The sequence below is a fragment of the Mizuhopecten yessoensis genome, unplaced genomic scaffold (assembly GCF_002113885.1).
Source record: "Mizuhopecten yessoensis strain PY_sf001 unplaced genomic scaffold, ASM211388v2 scaffold5459, whole genome shotgun sequence".
NCBI lineage: Eukaryota > Metazoa > Mollusca > Bivalvia > Pectinida > Pectinidae > Mizuhopecten > Mizuhopecten yessoensis.
In genome coordinates this window covers 945,682-958,471 of record NW_018406060.1, presented here as the reverse complement: position 1 = coordinate 958,471, position 12,790 = coordinate 945,682, and the positions used below count along the sequence as shown (strand labels likewise).

At 35.0% G+C, this 12,790-nt stretch overlaps 1 long non-coding RNA gene across 1 annotated transcript in view; it reads left to right on the top strand.

Annotated features, from left to right (window-relative positions):
- The window catches only part of LOC110450724, a 15,423-nt gene extending 8,692 nt beyond the window's left edge, over positions 1–6,731 (top strand). The window contains exons 2-3 of the long non-coding RNA XR_002463005.1: positions 3,250–3,477; positions 6,601–6,731. This is a non-coding gene — a long non-coding RNA (uncharacterized LOC110450724). The remainder of the gene's footprint in view (positions 1–3,249; positions 3,478–6,600) is intronic.
- Positions 6,732–12,790: the final 6,059 nt, after the last annotated feature.

The following is a 12,790-nucleotide window of genomic DNA, read 5'->3' as shown; positions in this document are numbered from 1 at the left end:
GGAGGGTTATACTAGAATCACCCTGTCTGTTTGTCGTCCGCAGTAACCAGTAACTTGTACAGAAAACTCATCCTTAACTAACGGGTGGATTTCATTGAAACTTTGCATGAATGGTGGATATCTTATGTAGTTGTTGTGCATTGGCATTTTAATTTGGGACTTCTACCTTTTTTGTTGGAGCTGTGCTCCTTTGTGCGAAATACTTGGCCATGCAACTCATTCATAATTTGTATAATTGGGACAAAATCAACCAAGGAATACACTATTTTAACCTATAGAGTGTGTGTCCTGACTAATGTTGGACCGCACATCGCAGTCCACCAGTGCTGGTCGCCACTATAATCGATCTTCAGGTAAACATGCTATGAAATGTTCTAGAAGCTTCTTTGAACCATGGGCGCTCATAACATCTTCTGATTGGTTAAAAGGGAACATATCTGTTCAATTGTGTGTCGTGTTTCAATTATTAATACCTTACCAAGGTAGTTGACCTCGTTTATCACCCGAGTGGTTTGAAGGGTTAAACAAACATGGTAGCTTACACTGACAACTCAGACTCTATTTTTTTTAATAAATCAGATTGAATTAAATTATTAACTACTAATTGATTTTGAGTATTATACAATAATTAACCACCTGGACAGGTGAATTCACAATCTTTTTTACTTTGATTGATTAATTTAATGCAAGTTTTTCACCTGTATTTTTACCTGTACAGGTAAAACAACATGACAAAGATGGTTCGAGATGTTGATCAAAGACAAGATCTAGAGTCCAAGATCATTTCATATGTTACTTTTATTACTAGTATCTTGACGAGTAGATTATGATTAGTTTCCATAATTAATTCAGCAATGGCGGGACCATACACTAAATATATATACAGCACTGTAAGGGTTAGGCAATCATGACCTTTACCTCTGGTGGACCATGCCCCCACAAGTGGCTTCCCCACACCAAGTTTGAGATTTTTATGATTTATCAATTAAGCAAAATTCTATTTTTAGCAACAGTGACCTTGATTTTAAGGCTAGAATACTTACATTTTAATTTGATCCTATACGTGTTAGATCTTCGATTCTCCGTCTTCAAAATACGACATTTTAGCAGGGGTCCTCAATGGGGAACCTTTCATTTTGGGGAACCTTTCATTTTGGTTTCAAAGTAGTTTTGTTTTCTGAATACAAGCAGATTTTATTGTGATTTATTGTAAAATATGCATCATTACTTGCATAATCTTTTTTTATTTTTTTATTAAGAATTGACGAGTGTTCATATCAAATGCATGCACTGCCATGGAGTTTAAATTGTGACCACCAAATGCATTCTGTTTCGGAAAATCTCTTTCCCCTCCCCCCTCCCCCTCCCCCCCAAATAATATATGTAGATTCACATTGTCATTATGCTGCTGTGACCTTCGCCTATAAGGTCAATCAAAGGTCAAATAAGTGCAAACTTTCCAGGAACATCTTCTCTGGGCTGTAAATTTAAGCCGTTAAAAATGTATCGTGAAACATTCAAACGGCATCTGAATAACTGGGCGTGATGCAAAATGTGATCATATTTGACATTTAGCATTCTGGGATGGAGTGCTATAAAGCTGTTGGAAACAAATGAACTTGACCTTCTATCAAGGTCACAAGGGTCAGATGTGTTAAAAACCTTGTAAGGATGAGGCATAGGGTAACAATATTTGACCCTTAATATGCTGGTTTGCAGTATTGCCTGTGATGAATTTATCTTGTTATGGTTGCTGAAATTTTCAGGTGTACAAATACGTTTGTGCAAAAGGTTCCTGAACCTACCATGATATAGCAATTTGTAATACCATTATTTTAATACCACTGTTTTCTTGTAACTTTATTATATTTGACTTTGATGTTAACATTTATGACTGTCTATACATATATGTGAGAAATGTCATTACTATAATTATTTGTCCTTAGTTCTTGGATGGTCCTACTGTCTTCGTCCTTCTGCTGGGGTGACAGTCCTGTTGTTGTTTGTTGTTCTTGGATTGTCCTGTTGTTGCTGGTTCTCCTGTGATGGTCCTGGATTTGTCCTTGTGTTCCAGAGTCTGAGATGGTGCTGCTGCTTCGTGTCCTGGATTGTCCTCCTATCCTTGGGAAGTCCTGTTGTTGATAGTCCTTGATGATTCTGTTAATCTTCTGGTCCTGATCGGTCTTCCTTTGATGGTTCTGTTATCAGCCCACCATCATTAGATGGTGGGCTATTCAAATCGCCCTTCGTCTGTGGTCTGTCGTCCATCTGTCCATCATTCCCTCCATCCTTAAACTATTCTTGTTAGCAATATTTCTCAGAAAGTTATGCATATTGAGTTTTGGGTCTGATTCGAAAACCAAGATGGCTGATAGGCACCATCTTGAATTTTGAGAGTTAAACTCCGTAATTGCTATTTCTTAGATATTACTGGAGGGATCATTCTCAAATTTGATATGTGGGTTTACCTTGGTCTGTATTGTGCATGTTTACTTTTGAGACTGATCGGATAAACAAAATGGCCAACAAATGGTCATCTTGGATTTTGACAGTGAATGTTTGTTATTGCTATTTCTTAGAACAAATTGAGGGATTGTTCTCAAATTTGATATTAAGGTTCCCCTTTGTCTCTAGTGATAAATATCTAATTTTGAGACTGATTCGAAAAACCAAGATGGCTGATAGGCACCATCTTGGATTTTGACAGTGAATGTTTGTTATTGCTATTTCTCAGAAAGTATGTACTCAATAAATCTTTCTCAAATTTGTTATGTAGGTTTCCTTTGGTCAATTATTTTGCATGTTTGCTTTTGTGTTTGGGAATAAACAAAGTGGTCGACAGGTGGCCATCTTGGATTTTGACAGTTAAAGTTTGTTATTGCTAATAAGATAGCCGCAGAAAGATCAAACTGACAGAGAACTGATGAAGATGGTTCAATGGTGGGCACCAAGATCCCTCTGGGATCCCCAAAGTCCTTTGTTATCCTGGTTGGTCCTTCTCAGATGGTCCTTTTGTCCTGGTAGACCTGGATAGTCCTATTGTCCTGTTTGGTCCTGTTATAGGAAACGTTATGTTAATACGGCTGCCAGAAAACAGAAATCTCTTTTATTTTAAATATATTTTAGACATTATTATTTTAGTTAATTAGTCAAATGATAATCTAAGTTGTAGCTGTGAATAGTATATACATGTGTAATACTTGTCTTTGATGGAATATTTGGTGTTTGTGTTTTATGTCTTATTAACAGCTATAGTCCTATAAGGATGAGCCCAGATTTGGTGGTGAATGAAAGTCAGAGTCCCCAGAGAGAAACCATTGACCTGTGGACAGTACATACCTGCTGATTGCCCCCAGTAGGCCTTGACCCTGTGACCCATTGGTGGAAGGCTAGTGATCATAGTCGGACTGACACCTTAACCACTCCGACACTCTGGCCCCCTGATATTATATGCACGTGTAATACCCATTTATGATGGTAAAACACCTGTTTTACACTTATCTGTGATCGTGAATACACGTATAATACCATGAAGTCTATATAAATAGTAAATACATGAGTAACACCAGTCTGTGATAATACATACATTAGTAACACCAGTCTGTGATAATAAGTACATGAGTAACACCAGTCTGTGATAGTAAATACATGTGTAATACCTGTCTGTGATTATAAATACATGTGTAATACTTGTCTGTGATAATAAATACATGAGTAACACCTGTCTGTGATAATAAATACATGAGTAACACCAGTCTGTGATAATAAATACATGAGTAACACCAGTCTGTGATAATAAATACATGAGTAACACCAGTCTGTGATAATAAATACATGAGTAACACCAGTCTGTGATAATAAATACATGAGTAACACCAGTCTGTGATAATAAATACATGAGTAACACCAGTCTGTGATAATAAATACATGAGTAACACCAGTCTGTGATAATAAATACATGAGTAACACCAGTCTGTGATAATAAATACATGAGTAACACCAGTCTGTGATAATAAATACATGAGTAACACCAGTCTGTGATAATAAATACATGAGTAACACCAGTCTGTGATAATAAATACATGAGTAACACCAGTCTGTGATAATAAATACATGAGTAACACCAGTCTGTGATAATAAATACATGAGTAACACCAGTCTGTGATAATAAATACATGAGTAACACCAGTCTGTGATAATAAATACATGAGTAACACCAGTCTGTGATAATAAATACATGAGTAACACCAGTCTGTGATAATAAATACATGAGTAACACCAGTCTGTGATAATAAATACATGAGTAACACCAGTCTGTGATAATAAATACATGAGTAACACCAGTCTGTGATAATAAATACATGAGTAACACCAGTCTGTGATAATAAATACATGAGTAACACCAGTCTGTGATAATAAATACATGAGTAACACCAGTCTGTGATAATAAATACATGAGTAACACCAGTCTGTGATAATAAATACATGAGTAACACCAGTCTGTGATAATAAATACATGAGTAACACCAGTCTGTGATAATAAATACATGAGTAACACCAGTCTGTGATAATAAATACATGAGTAACACCAGTCTGTGATAATAAATACATGAGTAACACCAGTCTGTGATAATAAATACATGAGTAACACCAGTCTGTGATAATAAATACATGAGTAACACCAGTCTGTGATAATAAATACATGAGTAACACCAGTCTGTGATAATAAATACATGAGTAACACCAGTCTGTGATAATAAATACATGAGTAACACCAGTCTGTGATAATAAATACATGAGTAACACCAGTCTGTGATAATAAATACATGAGTAACACCAGTCTGTGATAATAAATACATGAGTAACACCAGTCTGTGATAATAAATACATGAGTAACACCAGTCTGTGATAATAAATACATGAGTAACACCAGTCTGTGATAATAAATACATGAGTAACACCAGTCTGTGATAATAAATACATGAGTAACACCAGTCTGTGATAATAAATACATGAGTAACACCAGTCTGTGATAATAAATACATGAGTAACACCAGTCTGTGATAATAAATACATGAGTAACACCAGTCTGTGATAATAAATACATGAGTAACACCAGTCTGTGATAATAAATACATGAGTAACACCAGTCTGTGATAATAAATACATGAGTAACACCAGTCTGTGATAATAAATACATGAGTAACACCAGTCTGTGATAATAAATACATGAGTAACACCAGTCTGTGATAATAAATACATGAGTAACACCAGTCTGTGATAATAAATACATGAGTAACACCAGTCTGTGATAATAAATACATGAGTAACACCAGTCTGTGATAATAAATACATGAGTAACACCAGTCTGTGATAATAAATACATGAGTAACACCAGTCTGTGATAATAAATACATGAGTAACACCAGTCTGTGATAATAAATACATGAGTAACACCAGTCTGTGATAATAAATACATGAGTAACACCAGTCTGTGATAATAAATACATGAGTAACACCAGTCTGTGATAATAAATACATGAGTAACACCAGTCTGTGATAATAAATACATGAGTAACACCAGTCTGTGATAATAAATACATGAGTAACACCAGTCTGTGATAATAAATACATGAGTAACACCAGTCTGTGATAATAAATACATGAGTAACACCAGTCTGTGATAATAAATACATGAGTAACACCAGTCTGTGATAATAAATACATGAGTAACACCAGTCTGTGATAATAAATACATGAGTAACACCAGTCTGTGATAATAAATACATGAGTAACACCAGTCTGTGATAATAAATACATGAGTAACACCAGTCTGTGATAATAAATACATGAGTAACACCAGTCTGTGATAATAAATACATGAGTAACACCAGTCTGTGATAATAAATACATGAGTAACACCAGTCTGTGATAATAAATACATGAGTAACACCAGTCTGTGATAATAAATACATGAGTAACACCAGTCTGTGATAATAAATACATGAGTAACACCAGTCTGTGATAATAAATACATGAGTAACACCAGTCTGTGATAATAAATACATGAGTAACACCAGTCTGTGATAATAAATACATGAGTAACACCAGTCTGTGATAATAAGTACATGAGTAATACCAGTCTGTGATAATAAATACATGAGTAACACCAGTCTGTGATAATAAGTACATGAGTAACACCAGTCTGTGATAATAAGTACATGAGTAACACCAGTCTGTGATAATAAATATATTTGTAATACCAGTCTGTGAGTTTAATATCTGTCTGTGATAGTAAATACATGTGTAATACCTGTTTGTGATTATAAATACATGTGTAATACTTGTCTGTGATTATACATACATGTATGATACCTGGCTGGGATACTAATAGTAATGTTTGTTTTAATTTAGAGACTATTACAGCTGTATTATAAATTTATCATCGGATTGTCATTTTATGTTTTGGGACTTCTCAATCATTCATAATCCTTGGCTTACATATTTCCATTTGACACTATGTAAATTATATAAATGTGCATTTTTAGACATGAAGGTACATAAACTTAATGTGACTTTGTTTTTCATTGTGTTTTGCAGGCTTGTGAACCGGCACAGAAAAGGCTGAAGTTATGAAGCCTTGATCATTTATCAATCTTCGCTCATTGATAGCTTCTGTAATTGGCTTTCCAATTTAATTGTGGTTATAATCACCATTAAATTAAGTAAAAATAACCAGAAATGGTGTTTATTGTCTGTTCATCATGTTTTTAAAGCGCTTTGTCATATGTATAGTGCATTCACTGTAAACATAATTATTTTATCATTCAAATTTTAGCACATCCAATTTGATCAAATCAATGCATTGATGAATTGGCGCTCTTAATAAACAATTTATCAAACAGAAAAAAATTCGGAGTAAGTTCAATTGGCATGACCATAATGAAGGCAAAAACACTAAAATAGAATTTCCACTAAAATAAGTATGTTTACAGTAATCGGATGACCTACATTTAGACTTGTGTAATGGCTGTTTCTTTTTGAAAATCCTACTTTAAGGATCCCCATACCACTGACAAAACTATGCATCTTTTACTGTTTTTTCCAGCCAATGACTATAGCTTTGATAAATATTCTCTGAAATGAAAACAATACCTTGCGGGCATTTAAAAAAATATCATGAAGAGCTTAAAAAATGTAATTGGGGCTAGACTGAGATTCTAACCCAGGACTTCAGCTTGTTATGCCATCACTCCCAACGAATTTAGCTACCCGTGGAACGGAAGTCTCTTGGCTCGTCTGTGTTACAGTATATACAAGTAAAAAAACACAGTGTAGTGGACAGAGATCCTTAAGTACTGTTAAATTGAAAATATATTTGTACCACTGACAATATATTATGTAATGTCTGTTGAATTCAGAAGTGTTTTTCTACAGACTTCTTCCATATAAAACACATGGTGCAATGCAATATAGAGAGATCAGTTCATTTACCTTTACACCGGGAGTATACACGCCCCCTTAATACACCAGGTGACTGCCAAATCACATGACTTTTGTTCGTGAAACTTGTATCTCGGAAACAACAATTATTGGAACCTTATTATCCATTGCAAAGCCTACTGATGTTGCTATACACATATTAACAGTGAAAGATGAATACCTTGCCAATTAACCATAGAAAAAGAAAAAAACTTAAGTTATCTTCTAAATATTGGACAGAATACTTAAAGTCAGAAAAAAATAAAGCTCTGAAGTGGAAATCTTCATAACAATTACCTGTTAGTGGTACCTTTTAGCTTAATATAAATAGAAAATCAAATACAGATACATTTAAAATATAATAAAGCGATTAAATACTGCACGATTCAGATTCCAATATGGATCCTCTACACTTGCATGAATAGGCTTTAATGAAAATAACAAGAGGCTCAATGGGACTGTGTTGCTCACCTGTAATTGAATGCTGTTGGCATTCAACATCTCACTACATGTAAATATATTAATTCTACATTTTTTCAATGTTTTCTTGGAAGATGTTAACTTATATTGCTCATAGAATTTACTGGCAGATATTCACCAACATTTCATAAAATGGTGCCAAGATTGTAAGGATAAGCATTTCTAGTCAAGAAGGCTGACTTAACCGGGTGGCCAAAGAGCAGAACCATATGTGGTCATGGATCGCAGACTTCTCTGAAACTTACTGGTGGAATTATTTTCAACATTTATTTACATACAATGAAGTCAAAATTCATCATATAGTCACTTGTGGTGTAAGGGAGATAACTCTACACATTATATTATGAAATCTGTAAGACTTACCTCCCTTACACCACAAGTACTACACGATCTGAACTTATCCTGGTCCTGTGGCTGTTAAAGTTACCTCATCAATATTAATCTTATTTCATGCAGCAGCTGCTGTGTGGGTCCTAATTTGTATGGTCCAGCGACTACGTCATTTCCCTCATCAATGTTAAGTGTTTGCGTTTGGCTGTTTCTACAGAAGTACAATTTTTGCAGGAGAGCAGGCCCAACTGAACTTGGATTACAAATAATGTGTTAGTATTACTTATGACTCGTACTTAAACGTATTATTAAATTTCAACAGATTAGTGCATTAATAGGTGCTTCCACAAATTATGCAATATAATACAAAAATGTCCTTAAACTTTATGGATATTTTTTGTATTATATATTGCATAAGTTGTGGATGCATCAATCCATGCGCTAATGCTATCACAATTAAGCGCAGTAAGTATTACACATGTTTTTACTATCACAGACTGGTATTACACATGTATTTACTATCACAGACAGGTATTACATGTATTTACTATTATAGACTGCATGATATTGCACGTTATTTACAATCACCTTGTATACACCATTCCCCATCCTACATACAATGTATACACCATTCCCCATCCTACATACACTGTATACACTTCACCATCCTACCTACACTGTATTCACTTCCCCATCCTACCTACACTGTATACACATCCCCACCCTACCTACACTGTATACACATCCCCACCCTACCTACACTGTATACACCATTCCACATCCTACATACAATGTATACACCATTCCCCATCCTACATAGACTGTATACACCATTCCCCACCCTACATACTCTGTATACCCTTCCCCATCCTACATACACCGTATACACCATTCCCCATCCTACATAGACTGTATACACCATTCCCCCTCCTACCTACACTGTATACACATCCCCACCCTACCTACACTGTATACACCATTCCCCACCCTACATACTCTGTATACCCTTCCCCATCCTACATACAATGTATACACCATTCCCCATCCTACATACACCGTATACACCATTCCCCATCCTGCATACACTGTATACACCATTCCCCATCCTACATACACTGTATACACTATTCCCCATCCTACATACACTGTATACACCATTCCTCTCTGTATACCAATCTTTCTATACCCTGTGTAACACTCTTATACACTGTGCAGTACTCTCTATTTACCATTTTTATATACCTTTATAACACTCCTACACACTACATTACTCTCTATATACCAAATATTTCTATACCTTGTATATAGCCCTATAAACACAACAATACTCTCTGTATACCAATCTTGTTAAACCCTGTATAACACCTTACTCTCTATATACCAATCTTTCTATAATCTGTATACAGTAACACCCTTTAAACACTGACACTACTCCCTTTATACCCATCTTTTTATACCCTGTATAAACCTCCTTTACACTGTACATTACTATCTGTATACCAATCTTTCTATACCCTGTATAACACCCTTTAAACACTGACACTACTCTCTGTATACCAGTTTGTCTATACCCTTTATAACAAACTCCATACACTGTACATTACTTTTGGTATACCAATTTTTCTTTACCTTGTATAACACCCTATGTACACTGACACTACTCTCTTTATACCAATCTTTTTATACCTTGTATAACACTTCTATACACTGTACGTTACTCTCTGTATACCAATCTTTCTATACCCTGTATAACACCCTATAATTACTATACACCACTCTGTATATTAATCTTTCTATACCCTGTATAACACCCTATAATTACTATACACCCCTCTCTGTATATCAATCTTTCTATACCCTGTATAACGTCCTCCATACACTGCACATTACTTTCAGTATACCAATATTTCTATACCTTGTATAACACCCTATAAACACAACAATACTCTCTGTATACCAATCTTTTTAAACCATGTATAACACCCTCCATACACTACATTACTTTCAGTATACCAATATTTCTATACCTTGTATAACACCCTATGTACACTGACACTACTCCCTTTATACCAATCTTTTTATACCCTGTATAACACTCCTACACACTACATTACTCTATGTATACCAATTTGTCTATACCCTGTATAACACCCTACTCTCTGTATACCAATCTGTACCACCTTTTCTATACCCTGTATAACACACTATGTAAACTGACACTACTCTCTTTATAACCATCTTTCTATACCTTGTATAACACCCTATAATTACTATACACCACTCTCTGTATATCAATCTGCCTATACCCTGTATAACCCCTTATAATAACTATACATCACTCTGTATACCAATCTGCCTATACCCTGTATAACAACCTATAATTACTATACACCACTCTCTGTATACCAATCTGCCTATACCCTGTATAACACCCTATAATTACTATACACCACTCTCTGTATATCAATCTGCCTATACCCTGTATAACNCCTGTATAACACCCTATAATTACTATACACCACTCTGTATACCAATCTGTCTATACCCTGTATAACACCCTATACTTACTATACACCACTCGGTATATCAATCTTTCCATCCATTGTATAACACTCTCTATACACTGTACACTACTATCTGTAAACTTATCTTTCTATACCATGTATGACACCCTATATACACTGACACTTCTCTCTGTATACAAATCATTTTAAACCATGTATAACACTCCTATAACCTGTATAACGCTTTCAGTATACCAATTTTTCTATACCCTGTATAACACCCTCCAACACTGTACATTACTTTCAGGATACCAATCTTTTTTATACCCTGTATAACACTCCTATACACTGTACATTACTCTCTGTATATCAATCTTTCTATACCCTATATAACACCCTATATATACTGTATAGCAATCTTTCTATCCATTGTATAACACCCTCTTTACACTGTACACTACTAACATTTCTATATACAGTACATTACTCTCTGTATACCAATTTTACTATACCCTGTATAACACTCCTATAACACTGTGATACATGTATTAGACATAAGGACAACCAAAGACTACTTATCCAATGGTTGGATAGGTATTGTACTTGCAAGGTTTTATGGCATTTACATCTATTACAAAGTTTGATGTTAATCGGTTTATATTTACTAAAGATAGTTAGTGGAGGAGGTTAAATAAACATTGAATTTAAAAATTAAAGGGCAATAACTCTCTTAAAATTGACACGATAAAAACAGGTATCGAAACAAGGCAAGATTTTGTAGCATTTAACTTTCTTACCAAATATGAAGTTATTCGGTTGATAGTTATTTAAGATATTGAGCGGACACCGAAAAGTCAACTTTAAGTGCTAGCCGTAGTCAAAGGTCGACATGCCGGTTGAAAGCTTTAAAATTAAAATTTCAAATTTCAAACAGCAATATCTTAAGAACAGTTTAAGAGATGTTAAAATGTCTTGTTTTCTAGTTACCAAATTCGGTCTGAAGTTACCTATATGTCAGTTTCATGTAACAAAAGAAAGAGATGAGCGATACAGGCCACTTGGCCTCTTGTTGTTGTGTTTCTTCTTCCTTAGCAATGTTGCATATCTGTGAAAATATAACAAGAGTCCCTAAGGGCCTGCATCGCGCACCTGATGTTGATCTCACAATTGTAACCTTAAAAGTGGACTTCAATAAGCAACAGGCAAAATATCAGTGTCTTGACTCAGTCATTCAAAAGAACCTGTTAAAAGATGTAAACATAATTGACCCCTGTGACCTTGAAAGTCAAACAAGCACATTAAGTTGAACAAACTTTATAGCCCTTCATCCAAGAATGCAACTTGCCAAATATCACCACCCTATATCTTTTTAATATTGAGAAAATGACTTTAAAAAATGTATACACAATTGACCAGATGTGATCATGGAAGTGTGACAACACTTCACATGAACAAACTTAAGTTGATTAAAATTTTCAACATATTTGATCCCTATGACCTTAAATATTTGAAGGTCATTCATTTGAACACATTTTAAAGCCCTTTATCCAAGCATTTTTGCCAGATAATATCACCCTGGTCATTTTTAGGTCACCGGAGCTTTGCTCAAGTGACCTATTCTGATCGCTTTCCGTCCGTCGTGCGTGAACTTTTAACATTTTTAACTTCTTCTCAAGAACCAGTTGATGGAATTTTTTTCAAACTTTGTCAGAATCAGTCTTGGTAGATGAGGCTACAAAATTGTAAAACTGGGATTCCTACCCCAACCCCTGGGGCAAGGACGGGGCCCCAAAGGGAAAATTAACCAATATTTCAAACAAGAGGCCCAAGGGCCTTAGCGGTCACCTGAGTTATATCATAGGTACTGGTAGCTTTATTTTATTGTTTAGATGTGATGTGGAAATCAGCATGTAAACTAAGTGAAATACAATACTTGTCATGTCATCAAAGGATAAGAATTTGAAAATATTGGTAAATGTTCCTTTTGGGGCCCC